Raw genomic sequence first — 12994 nt, 5'->3', positions numbered from 1 at the left:
TAGAGACAGAAGATATTGAATGTACCTAACAAATGTTAATTTGAGAAAGAGGAGTTTAAGTCAGAAATTATAAAGTGCAAATAACTTTTTGTACCTACTGTCATAAAGTAGTCCCAACTTCATCTACCAGCAAATGTGACTAAATGAGAATGGTGTTATGGTTTGGATATGATGTATCCCCCAAAAGTTCATGTGTGAGACAATGCAAGAAGTTTTAGAGGAGCAATGATTAGGTTATGAGAGCCTTAACCTAAACAGTACATTAATCCACTGAAGGATTAACCGAGTGGTAACTGAAGGGTGATAGGGTGTGGCTGGAGAGCTGGGTCATTGGGGGGTATGCCTGTTGGGTATGTATTTTGTATCTGTTCAGCGGAGTCTCTTTCTCTGCCAGAGTCTGTCAGTCACAGTCTCTTTCTGACCCTGTTCTGAGCCACTTTTCTCTACCATACTCTTCTGCCACGATGTTCTGCCTCACCTCAAGTCTCAAAGAATGAACCTGGCTGACTATGGACGGAGATCTCTGAAACCATGAGCCCCAACTAATCTTTTCCTCCTCTAAAATTGTTCAGGTCAGTCCTTTTAGTCATAGCAGTGAAAATTTGAATAAAACAAATGGTCTTAGGCAAAAGATTAATTTTAGAGAACTGCTAGTGAAACATGACCTCAGGATGAAAATGAAAACCATAATGTTGCTCTAAGACTTATTAAATCTTCTACACAGTTAAATGCGGTCCCATTTGGGACCTATTAATTTGGCACAAATGTCTGAATGGGATAAAAAGGGCATATGTAAATCAAAAATAAAAAAAAAGGTTTTCTAGGATTTTAATTTTTAATGAGAGGAAATAGCCTGAAATCTAATCAAGGTCAAGCATATCTAATTTCTCAAGAAGGAAGAATGAATCTAGCAGAGTCTAGAACACAGGTGGAGATATGTGACATGGAGAACTACCCCTAAAGGGACTAATCAGACCTTAATCAACAAGCATTTCTAGCACTTAGAAGAAACATTTTTTTCCCTTAAATAAGCACATACAGGTCAGAATTTTAGCACAAGGAAATAATTACCACCATGCATCTTTATTTCTCGCCTTTTGAACAGAAGTGGCTATTGCAGATATCTGTTTTTGTCTAACCATTATATGTTTTTTTGTTTTGTTTTGTTTTGTTTTGTTTTGTTTTTGTTAGGGGAACACTGGGGATTGAACTCAGGGGCACTCAATAACTGAACCACTTCCCCAGTCCTATTTTGTATTTTATTTAGAGACAAGTTCTCTTTGAGTTTCTTCCTAGTACCTTGCCATTGCTGAGGTTGGTTTTGAACTCAAGATCCTCCTGCCTCAATCTCCTGAGCTACTGGGATTACAGGTATACGCCACCAAGCCAAGCCTATTTTATGTTTAAAAATGGTTTATCCTTGGAAGCAGATCACTTCTGGTTTATTCAAGTTAGTCTATTTATCCTCTTTGGGAATTTGAACTGGCATCATGCTTTGCCTGGATCAACAAACTGTAGTAGTGGTGCTATTCAACACTCTGCAACTTCCAAGTTTACATCTTCAGAGAACTAGCAGCTTCCACTTTCTTTCATTGAGCAATTGGAGGACTGGAGAGAGACTGAGGGCTACTGACCATCCTAGATTGAACTTCTAGCTCTACAACCACATGAGTAGCCTTAACTAGACTGTCAACTCTCACAACTATGGAACATGAGAGAAGCATTGCTCTTTCAGTCCTCTAAGTTTTGGGTGAATCTTTTATTATGTAGAAATTGATAACAATTAAACAACAAAAAAATTAACCCTGTCTTTTGTATCTTGTATTATTAGTGCTTCTTGTATTTCATTTTTCCTCTCATTTTTCTTTCCCTCTCAGTTTTCTTTTTCTTTTTCTTTGAATCCTCATATTGTCCTTCCTTCCTTTCTTCTTTCCTTCTTTTTCTTTCTTCTTTTTCTTGTTCACAAATGTCACTATATATATTTAAGGCCTCAAAGTCATTATGCCCGAGCTATACTAAAACGGGACACACACACACACAAATACACACCACAAAAACATAAAAATGCATTTTACATATAAACAAGGATTCCCTACTTGACTAAACTTTAGTCAGGGTCTTCAGAACACTCTCAACTAGACCTCAACTTTGACCTGCCACCTATGGCTCACAGAGTCCAATTCTAGCAAACAATCCTGCTAAGTCAATCAATCTTCCATTCTTGATATCTGGTCAAGTTCATCATCATTCACACTTGATAGCTTAGTCTTTGGCCTACTTTTATGAAAAATCCTGTTAAATCAGTTTATAAAGAGACCCTTACTCTTGAGATCTTGTCAAATTCCTTTCAGTGATTTTCATCCACTTACCCCATTATTTCGCTCTTTGGCTGTAAACCTCCAGTTTTCTTTGTTCATATCATATCTATCTATCTATCTATCTATCTATCTATCTCTATCTAAAATAAGAATATTTTTGCATTTAAGAATAATTGTTTTGAAATTTTAAAGCCCTTGTTTATATAAATTAATCAATATTTTGATCATTTTTGGTTTATTGATATTATTTATACTAATGTTATATTTCATATATTTAAAAAATACCAAGTTTTATTTCTTTCAAATTCCCAATATTAAATTTTGTGGAGATGATTAGTGATCTGATTTAAACTCCTTCTTTCCTTTTTATCCTCTCTTCATCACTCTCTGCATATAAATAAAAAAACAAATGAAATGCATTTTTAATTTAAAATGATATTCTATTTTTTATTAAGACACTACTCTCTGAATTATTTTTGACCCAGATGACTGATTTTACAATGTACAAGTCTTGCATAATGTTCTTGTTTCATTCTTCTTCTGTCTTGAAGATATATTGTTCATATGTACATGTGCTCCATAAAATGAGGAACACAATTCTATGCAACATTTTATTAAAGCAAATTATAATCTTTTGTTATTGCCTGCATATTTTCTATATTATTAGGGAAAGCATTCTGATGTATTTGTATTTTCTTCTCAGGGTGTAAAGGTCAGTATTTTTCCTAGTGTCAATTTCAAACCATTTTTTTCATATTTCATAGATAATTTATAAATTATGTTATTAGTTACCTGAGACCAAATTTCATCTTGATGGGAAAAAGAAAAATAATGATGATGATTGTTAAATCTTACATAGAAGCTTAAATGGTGCCATTTTGCACAATATTATTGTATTATAACATGAATTTACTATGCTCTAGACGGTACATTAATGACACAATCCTAACAGATCTTTTATAAATTGATTTATGTTGCTCATTTTTTATAATATTTTGAAACTCACAGTGCCCCTTTTCCTTTCAGAATGCTAGCTCTTTTATAAAAGATTCAGTAAATTCATTTTGAAACACTTGGATGAGAGATATTTTGACTTCCTAAAAATGCTGAAAGGAAGCGTAATTTGGCAAAAGAGTATTGAAATATAAAATAACCTTAAGCATTTGAGCTAAAGCCAGAAATGACAAACTTGTTATGTAGTTATGGTTTTATTTCTGCTTACATGCTGAGATGAAAATGAAGATGTATATTGATCAAACTACTGAATAGAGGACAACTCAAATTCCTTTGGGCTGTTGTTATAGATAATGAATGCACATAATGTTCTTGGAAAACTCTTTTTGTCATAGGATATATTTTAGAGTGATATCATCTTAGGCTGCTTGGGTTAATATGAGAAAATGCTGTAAACCAGATAGTTAATAAACAATGGAAATTTGTTTCTTATGGTTTGGGAGGTTAGAAAGTCCAAGGTGAAGTTGCTGACAGATCTGGTGCCTGGTGAATCCCTTTCCTCTTGCATAGCACCTTTAGTTTCTCACATGGTGGAGGAATCCTGAGGAGCTGTCTTGGCCTTCTATTGCATAGGCCCTAATCCCATTTGCAACTGCTCATTCTCATAATGTAATCACCCCCCAAGTGCTGACCTCTTAATGCTACTACACTGGGAATTAGGTTTCAAAGTATAAATTTTGAAAGGACACAAAAATTCAGATTAGAGTAGATATTTTTAAGTAAATTTTTAAATTTGCTCTGCTATTACCAAAAGTTGGGTCCTTGTCGCTGATGCCAATTCAATAAGGAGAACATGATTTTGAGAAAAAGGAAAAAGGTTTATTGTTTTGGTAGCAAAAGAGAAGCAGAGGGAACTCCTGTCCTAGAGGCTGTGATTCTACCCTTTGGGGAGAAATAAAGAGGATTCAAAGGCTACATTCCAGGTGTGCCCTAATGGGGGTCCAAGTGTGCCCTGACAGTGTGTTGAAATTCACTTGTGAATTTGGGAGATAGTCACTTCCTAGATACCGGGACATCTCCTTCTGTTGGTGTGTGTGTGTTCAAGGACAGATAAGTAGGTCTAATATGGGGAAGAAAAGATAACCCTGTATCCCTAATCCTATTAGAAAGGGTGAGAAGGAGAAGAGAGAGAGGAAAATAAATGTCCATTTTAAAATAAGCTTCAGAGCAGCAAGGAATCTTCCAAAGGTGAAGTGGACCACTGTTACAGTACTACTATTTGGAAATAACGAAAACCAGCAAGAACATTTTTAGGATTCAAATGGATAAAAATTTATTTCTCATTCAAAACATAAATTGTTTGAATAGAGTGTGAAGCACATTTGGTGGAAGTCTAACATGTATTTTATTATTCATGAAATTATCAATAAATTCAATTATATTCCTTGTTTTATTATGATATTAGCTCTTTAATATAATGAAGTAAATCTATATGTGCTAATGTGTAGAATAAATATCCCCTACTTGTTAGGCATTTAATTCGTATTTTTGATTACCTAATTAAAATGGGTAATAATTATGATGAAATAGTAACATTTTTATTTATTTAGAAACCTTATGTTGTTTTGTTCTTAACACAACATCTGTCAATAGTAATCCCACAAAAACATAATTGCAATCCATCTACAAAATTGCATTCATAAATAAGTTTTAAGACTATGCATTTTAAAGATAAATACATTTCCCATTCTCTCAATGGATACATCAAATAATTGTGTACAATTCTAATACTAAGAAATATATTTGTTTATGAAAAAAAAACAGAATAATTAATTTCAGTCATCAAAAAATAAATACTATGAAGGACTGCATTCTTGGAAACAATTTTTTTCCTTGATTTCACATGAATTTTAATAAATTTAAGAAACAATAAAATAATAAAGTTAAAAAACAATAAAATATCTGAGTATCTTCCACTTTCTTCTGAGAATAGGATATTGAAAAAAAAATAAATGGTCATGTTGGATATTCTTGCTATAATACTACCAACATGTGAATACAAAATGGTACCCAAGTAAGAACTCCAAGGAGGCACTGTTCATGACAATTAACTTTGGGTTTCATCATATATTTAAATTAATAGAAATTTGATTTAATTTAATCTGAGATTTTATAATTAAATCCAACCTTTAAAAGAGAAAAAAAAAATCTATTTCCAAATGAATAGTACTTATGACTCCTAACAAAAATCTAAAATCATTAATTGCTTTTTAAACCATATTGGAAAATGTCATGGAATTTCCAAAAATGAAAATCAAGTTATGTAGCAATCAATATATAAAAATTATATAATTTTGTAATTATAAAATAATTTATAAAATTATATAATTTAATAAGTATATGACTGCAAATAGGGTCATAGCCCATAAAAGAACATCATGTTTACTAGATTAGCAACAACAAAAAGGAAGTCCAATAAAATGTACTAACCCTGAATATTTAAAATTATTTAAAAATGTAGAAACATAATAAGTAAAACCTAAATAAATGAAGAAATATCCCAAGTATGTGAAATTAGAATGTTTCATAAACATGTTAATTTTTCCCATTTTCTGTAGATTTGAATCAATATCTCTACATTCAAATTAAGTTTAATCCCAAATAATTTGCCTTATCTTTGAAAAAATGAAATCCAAGAAGAAAAATACAACATGATAATATTGTGTAAACTTCAATGTGAAGCGATGTCAATCAATAATAACACAGTAAAACAAGGTAGAAAAAAGTTTAAATGAAATGAATCTAGTAGTTAATTATTTTTCTTGTCCCTATATCCTTCCTACTGTTTTACATAGCATAAATTCTAGATGCTCAATCAAAAAAAATTCAAGATTTTACACTTTTGTAATATTCACAGTAAGGTTTTGTAAATAGAAAAGCTGTCAGAAAAAAAATCATTTTATTAGACAGGGGATGAAGTAAATTAGAAAGTGAAACTTTGAGTCTCCGATATAGAAAGTCAATGAAGGTGCCTACCCACTTTCTTCAAAGAAATTCCAAATTAACATAAAATAAGTAAATGTGGTTTAAGCTTCTCTTACCTATCAAAAGGAAATGTGCTTCAAAAATGAAAGTGTTTGTTCTAGAAAATAGAAAACATTAAAATATAGTTTCTAAAAAAGCTGAAATTATTCATGATGATCCTACTATTGCATTCTTTCCAAGGCATTTTAGCTCTAATAGAATTCTATGTACCAAGTTAACATTACTTAGTCTTTTTTTTTTTTTTTTGAATGGTTTTTTAAATTAGCTCATTGTATATTTTTTGAGGAAGGTCCCATAATTTTTATCAAGTGTGTATCATGGCATAATCATTTGCTGCTAAATTGATTTAAAATGAGATAATTACAATCTTTCTTGCCAATGTAATGTGTGCTTTGAGTCTTGCCTGAAAAATTTCTTGGTTTTCAATAAAATTAGAGCTTACAAATAAAATGTAAGGAAAACAACATGAAAATATTTAAATATATTTTGTTACATACATTAAAAATTCTCAATAGTTTTCTGTTTTCCAAAGTTCAAAAGTCTATGATATTAAAAATATAGACATGTAAGTATAGACATAAAAATATGTAAAGATGTGTAGATGTGTCAATAATTACAATAATTGTAATAATTGTTAAAATGCATAGAAACATTTATTTTCTTATGTTTTTTCACATTTTATTTTGGATTCTACAAAATAATTGAAAGTCTCAAATAAGATAATGATACTAAGTTATTTTTATAATCTATCTACTGAGTAAAAGTCTCTCAACATTAATTAAATGAGTTAAAGTATAAAAGTTTAAGCAGAAAAACTAACATAGAATGATACAACCTTCAAATGTAGGGCATAGAGAAACAAATACTGATGCCCTCACTCACATATGGAATCTAAGAAAATTAATCTCATAGAAGTTGAGATTTGAAAAGTGGATATAAGAAGATGGGAGTGTGATGGGAAGGGAATAAGGAGAGGGATTGATCAATAGGTACAATAATAATTAGAAGAAATTCTAGTACTCTATTGCATAATACAGTGAATATAATCAACAATAATACAAGATATATTTCAAAATAATTTGAAGAGAAAAATTTAAATTTATTCATCACAAATAAATGATGCAAGTTTAAAGTGATAGAAATGCTAATTACTCTGATTTTATCACAACATAATGACAATATATGCATAAATCCAAACATCATATAGATATTTACAAACTATTTGTCAATCAATAATAAATTTTAAAAAGAAAATCTGTTTTAGAAATATAGGTAAGTATGTTAGTTTACTGTAAAGATTTTGGAAATTTCTACTATATATTTGTGAGTCACAGTCAGTCCTGGGGACACTTGGTCCCTAAATAAGACTTCACTGAATCATCAAAAAAATAAAAAAAAGTAGCTCAAGTAGCCTAGAATAGAAGGAAAAGAAATCTCCATCTGTAACACCTTCCTTTCTCCTTGATACCCTGTTGGTCATAACCAGATAAGTTTTTCTTTTTCAGTTTAAATAATACATTAGTGCTGGACACAGTGGCAGCTCAGGAGGCTGAGGTAGGAAGATCTTAAGGTCAAAGCCAGCCTCAGCAGCTTAGCAAGACCCAAAGCAACTTAGTAAGAGCCTATCTCAAAAAATGGCTGGGTTGTGTCTCAGTGGTTAAGTGCCCCTGGGTTAAATCCCCAGAAATAAATAAATAAGCAAACAGATAGATAAATAAATAAATAAATAAATAAATAAATAAATAAATAAAATATTATAATGAGGATATAGAGATTACAATAGAGAAAAAATGCATATATAAAATGTGTTCATGTGTGTGTATAAAACTTTCATTTAAACATGTTGGAGAGGAAAACACTTCAAATCTTTTGGTAATTCTCATTACAGGTACCAACCAAACAAGAGATAGGAAGATGAAACTAACAACAAGGGACTGTTATTTGCAGACTTTGGAACACAAGGAATTCCAACTCTTAAAAGACTAGATTTTTAGAAACCTTTAGGAATAACCACTTCTTACTCTCCATTTCCTCCCTGTTTAATAGGAGTTCCCATAGGTATTTCTGTATGACTGTCCAACAGTTATGTGTGTGTTGGGTGTGTCAGAGGGGGGGGATATGTAACTTGCATCTTCATAATTTAGAGATAATCTCTTTCGTTTTTTTAATATCATCCATATTTAGACCAAATCTTTTTAGGTAATGAAACTACAATCTTCAAGTAAACATTTTATGGAATGAATATTGAAAGATACTTTTAGTTTGGGAAAGATGTGAGCAGTTGGGGTACAGAGGGTGCTCTGCAGCAGACAGATGCAAGGATTACCCATGATTTCAGATTCCTGATGTTCACACAGTTGAGATATTCTTAAGTGTGTCAGGAATTGTGACTTGCAGGTAATCACAGAATAAGGCAAGCTGATAGGTGCGTGCTATTGAACCCAGATGGTTAGGTTATATAAAACTTTGAGCTGTGTTAAGAGTTTTCTCTTCCTTGGTGGTTTTGAAAAAGCAAGATGTCACATTATGAACTGCTATGGAGAGAGCTGCATGCCAGGGAACTGAAAGTGACTTTTGATGAACACCTGGAAAGAAAATGGAGTCCTCAGTCTAGTAGCCTTTTAAGTAACTGAATTGTGTCAGTAACCACAATCATTCCCTACTTAATTGTCAGATGCAGCCACAATTCTAGTTGACACACTAATTGCAACTCATGAGGTGATGAATGACAGGATGCAGCTAACCCTTTCCCAAACTGGATCCAGAGGAACTGTAATGTATACATTTGTTTTCTTTTTTGGTCAGGGGTGTGTACTAGGGATTGAACCCAGTGGTGTTCCACCACTACTGTATTATATTCCCAGATATTTTCTTTTCTTTTCTTTTCTTTTTTTTTTTTTTGAGACAATGTTTTCCTACATTGCAGATGTTGGCCTCAAACTCTCAATTCTCCTGCCTCAGCCTCCTGATTTCCTGTCATATGTCACCGCACCTAGCTATTGTGCATTGTTTTAAGCCACAAAGCCAATGATAATAATTTTATACATAAAAGATAACTAATACACTGTACTTTTTCTAATGATTAAGAAAGCATTCCTAATATCCAAGTTGCCATCACAGAGGAAAAGAAATAATCATGTTCTTCTTCCTTTACTTCCGAAAGGTAAATAATTTTAACTTAAATATAGTTTATAGATCAAATTAAGCACATTAATCCAATCATTTTGTTGTGGGTACCTCTGAATTGAAAACAAAAAAGGAATATATTTATGTTGAGGAAGCTATCTGAGATGTACAAATTGGAAAGGAGAAAATGAATTGGCATACAGCATTTCATTATTGTTGGGCAGGAATCTTTTTATACACTGAAAAAGTGTCATGTGATGGACAGCATTTATAGACAGTGCTTGTAGATTATCTGTTAACACTGCACTCTGTCTTGACAGGTAGTCATATTACATGTTTACAACGTACAGCTATAACTCTTTCTCGAATAACCTAAAGATTATTCCAAGTTGTATGTCCAATGTTTATGTGACAAGATAACTGAACAATGAAAAGTGATTCTCTAAAAATTTATGATCAACTTCCATAATTCAATAAAATTTCAAAGGAGAGAAGAGCATTAATAATCAGCTAAATGACTACTCTAAATGATCCTTAAAGGTACATTCACATAAAAGCATTCTTTCATAATGTTACATAGGAAAAACACATGACATGGGGGTAATAAAAAAATGTAATAAATTAAAGTCACTCACAGTTTGTGAACTCTAATTAGTTGTCAAAGGAAAGTCCTTTTAGTTACTGCCTGATCTTGAACAATATTTTCCACACATTCTGAGAACTAATATCTTTATGTATAAAAAGAAGATAACATGTCCTTCTCCTGCTACTTTGACTCTAAAACTCAATAATGGAATGGTCTCCAAATTTGATATCCTCATTACCTCCACTTGTGGTTTGACTCCCTACTCTGAGTTACTAACTCAAAATTTATATCCTTCTTACTTTACTTGGTCAGTAATGTTCTAAGCCAGATTGCCATTTTCCCATGTGGCTATCTTCCCCTTTCACCTCAAATTCTAATACTCTGGGCTGCTGCTATCTCTTCTATTTCCTCCACCCAATGTGGATCTTCCAGATAGTGTGCTCTCTCCAAGAGACTCTTCTTGGGCTCTAATTCCATGTTGTGGAGCACCTTGGTTCCCCATGGACACATAGGCCCTTGCCTTGGTCAGCACCACCTAATGGTTTTTGTACTGAAGTGTTCAGGAAGGGAAGGAGAAGAAGAAAAGGAAGAGCAACTTCAGATTATTTTAATATTTAGCATCACATGTTAAAACAACAAAATCTACAGAGTGAACCAAATGTTAAATTTCACACAAAAAATTCTTGTACGTAAGGCTATGACACACTATAAAAATCTAATGTTTGAAGAACTATCCCCTGAAAGAGACTACACCTTAATTCTAGCTATTAATATAGTATTGATAATATCAGATTAAATGTTTCCTAATATCATAAAGAAATTTCTTTTATCATATGTTTAGAAAGTCAATTTGTTGGTTTATATTAAAAATTTATACCTTTAGTCAATAAATAAATAACATGTTGATGTCATATTTCAAAATGCTTATATAAATTTAATGTTAAAATATGAGCAATGAAGAAATAATCAATTGTCCACATATTCTGATCTAAAGTGTCAAAGTAAGATATTTGACCCATATTGCCCATATACTTCTCAGTATAAAGAATTCAAAATCTTTCTCAACTCTGATAAAATATTAACGAATTTATCTCAAGACTTTATACTCTTCTTCTGGTCTATGTGTCTATTATATATTAGTGCATATAGTATTAAATAGGATAGACTTATGAAATAGTTGACTATGCCACAAATTATCATTTTATAAAAATTGTAAAATATGTAAAAATAATATGAGGACTTATTGATCATGCACTGTAAACAATGCTAGTCAAAGTGAACTGAAAGTTATAATTTGAGAAATCACAAATGACCACAAAATATTTAGATTAAATTGAACCACATAAGGTCACATTCAAAATAAACTTCTTTACACCAACTTATCTCCATATAAAATGAGAAGTTTCAGAAGACAGCATTTTAATGTACAATTAAAAGTTTATATATATATATATATGTGTGTGTGTGTGTGTGTGTGTGTGTGTGTGTGTGTGTATATAATTACAGCACTCAATAATGATATAAATTTTGGAAAACACCACAATCGAAATACTTAAGAAGAATTACCTATTTGGATGGTGAATATGAGTAAAATTGCGAGGAAGGACTCACTGAAATTCTTATCTCTGGGACTAAATGATGGTACTTTAAACTTATCGGAAGCAACAAACCTTTTATATTCATTTAATTAACAAAAATAACAAAATCTGATAGAGCTATGCTATGTGTTAGAATATGTCACCAGAAGATACTTCCTGGGTGGAATTTTTAAGTGGGTTTTATTTCTGAATGTAGGCAATATTGCTGTTTTAGTAAGCTTTTTTTGCCACCGTAATCAAAAGTCCTGACAAGAATAATTTTAGAGGAGGAAAAGTTTATTTGACTCATATTTTCAGAGGTCTCAGTCAATACATGGCCAAGGTGAGGCAGAACATCATGGCAGAAGAGTGTGATGGAGGAAGTGGTTCAGAACATGGTACACAGGAAACAGAGAGAAAGAGTTCAGCTCATTAGGGACAAAGCGTATATACCCCAAAGGCATGTCCCCACTGACCTTCATTCTCCAACCACACCCTACCTAAATTTGCCACTCAGTTAATCACTTCAAGTGACAATGCACTGATTAAGTTAAGGCTCTCAAAACCCAGTCATTTCACCTCTAATTTCTTGCATTGGCTCACACATGAACTTTGGGGGGATACCTCATATATAAAACTATAATAATTGCAAACTTCACAACTCAGCAATTCCATCTCCACTATATACTAAGGAAAAACTCTGTCATTTGTATTCTAGAATACATTTCTAAATATTTTAATAGTAGTAATTTTCATAACAAGTTTCAGAAAACAATCTCAATTTTCAGTGTCAGAGAAATGGATAAATGAGCAAAACAAAATATACTGTATGATTATTGAATAATTAAACTAAGGTAAAGCACAATGATATAAATAAGTATAACAGTGAGTATAACAGTGATTTGAAGAATCCAAATCGAACTCCAAGAATGTACATAGTGATTCACACTTTCTAAAGATAAAGAAAAATGATGTATATATTTATATGTGCATGCATATCTCTTTTAATGAAATATAGATACATTAAAACTATATATTTTTGGTGGTAATGTTAAGTAATATTGCTGTGTTAGTCACTTTTCCCTTACTAGAAGAAAACACCTGAAAACCAGATTAAAAATAGTAGTAGAATGGTTACATACATAAGACTGAGGTTGTTAGAGGAGAGGGTGTTGTTACCTTAATGAGATTGTTGTTCTGGTTCACTCTTGTGGAACCCCTTCTCAAACTGATTAACCTAGGCCTGTGGTCGCTTTAAACGTTAGTATTAAATTCACTGAAATCTTTATAGATTATGAGACAAAATCAGCAAAATTCTGTTAACAGGATCTAAAAAACCCTACATATTTGGCAAGGGCAATCTATAAAAAAATTAGCTAACTATATGG

This window comes from Sciurus carolinensis, chromosome 5 (assembly GCF_902686445.1).
Source record: "Sciurus carolinensis chromosome 5, mSciCar1.2, whole genome shotgun sequence".
Taxonomy (NCBI): Eukaryota; Metazoa; Chordata; class Mammalia; order Rodentia; family Sciuridae; genus Sciurus; species Sciurus carolinensis.
This window is presented reverse-complemented; position numbering follows the sequence as displayed.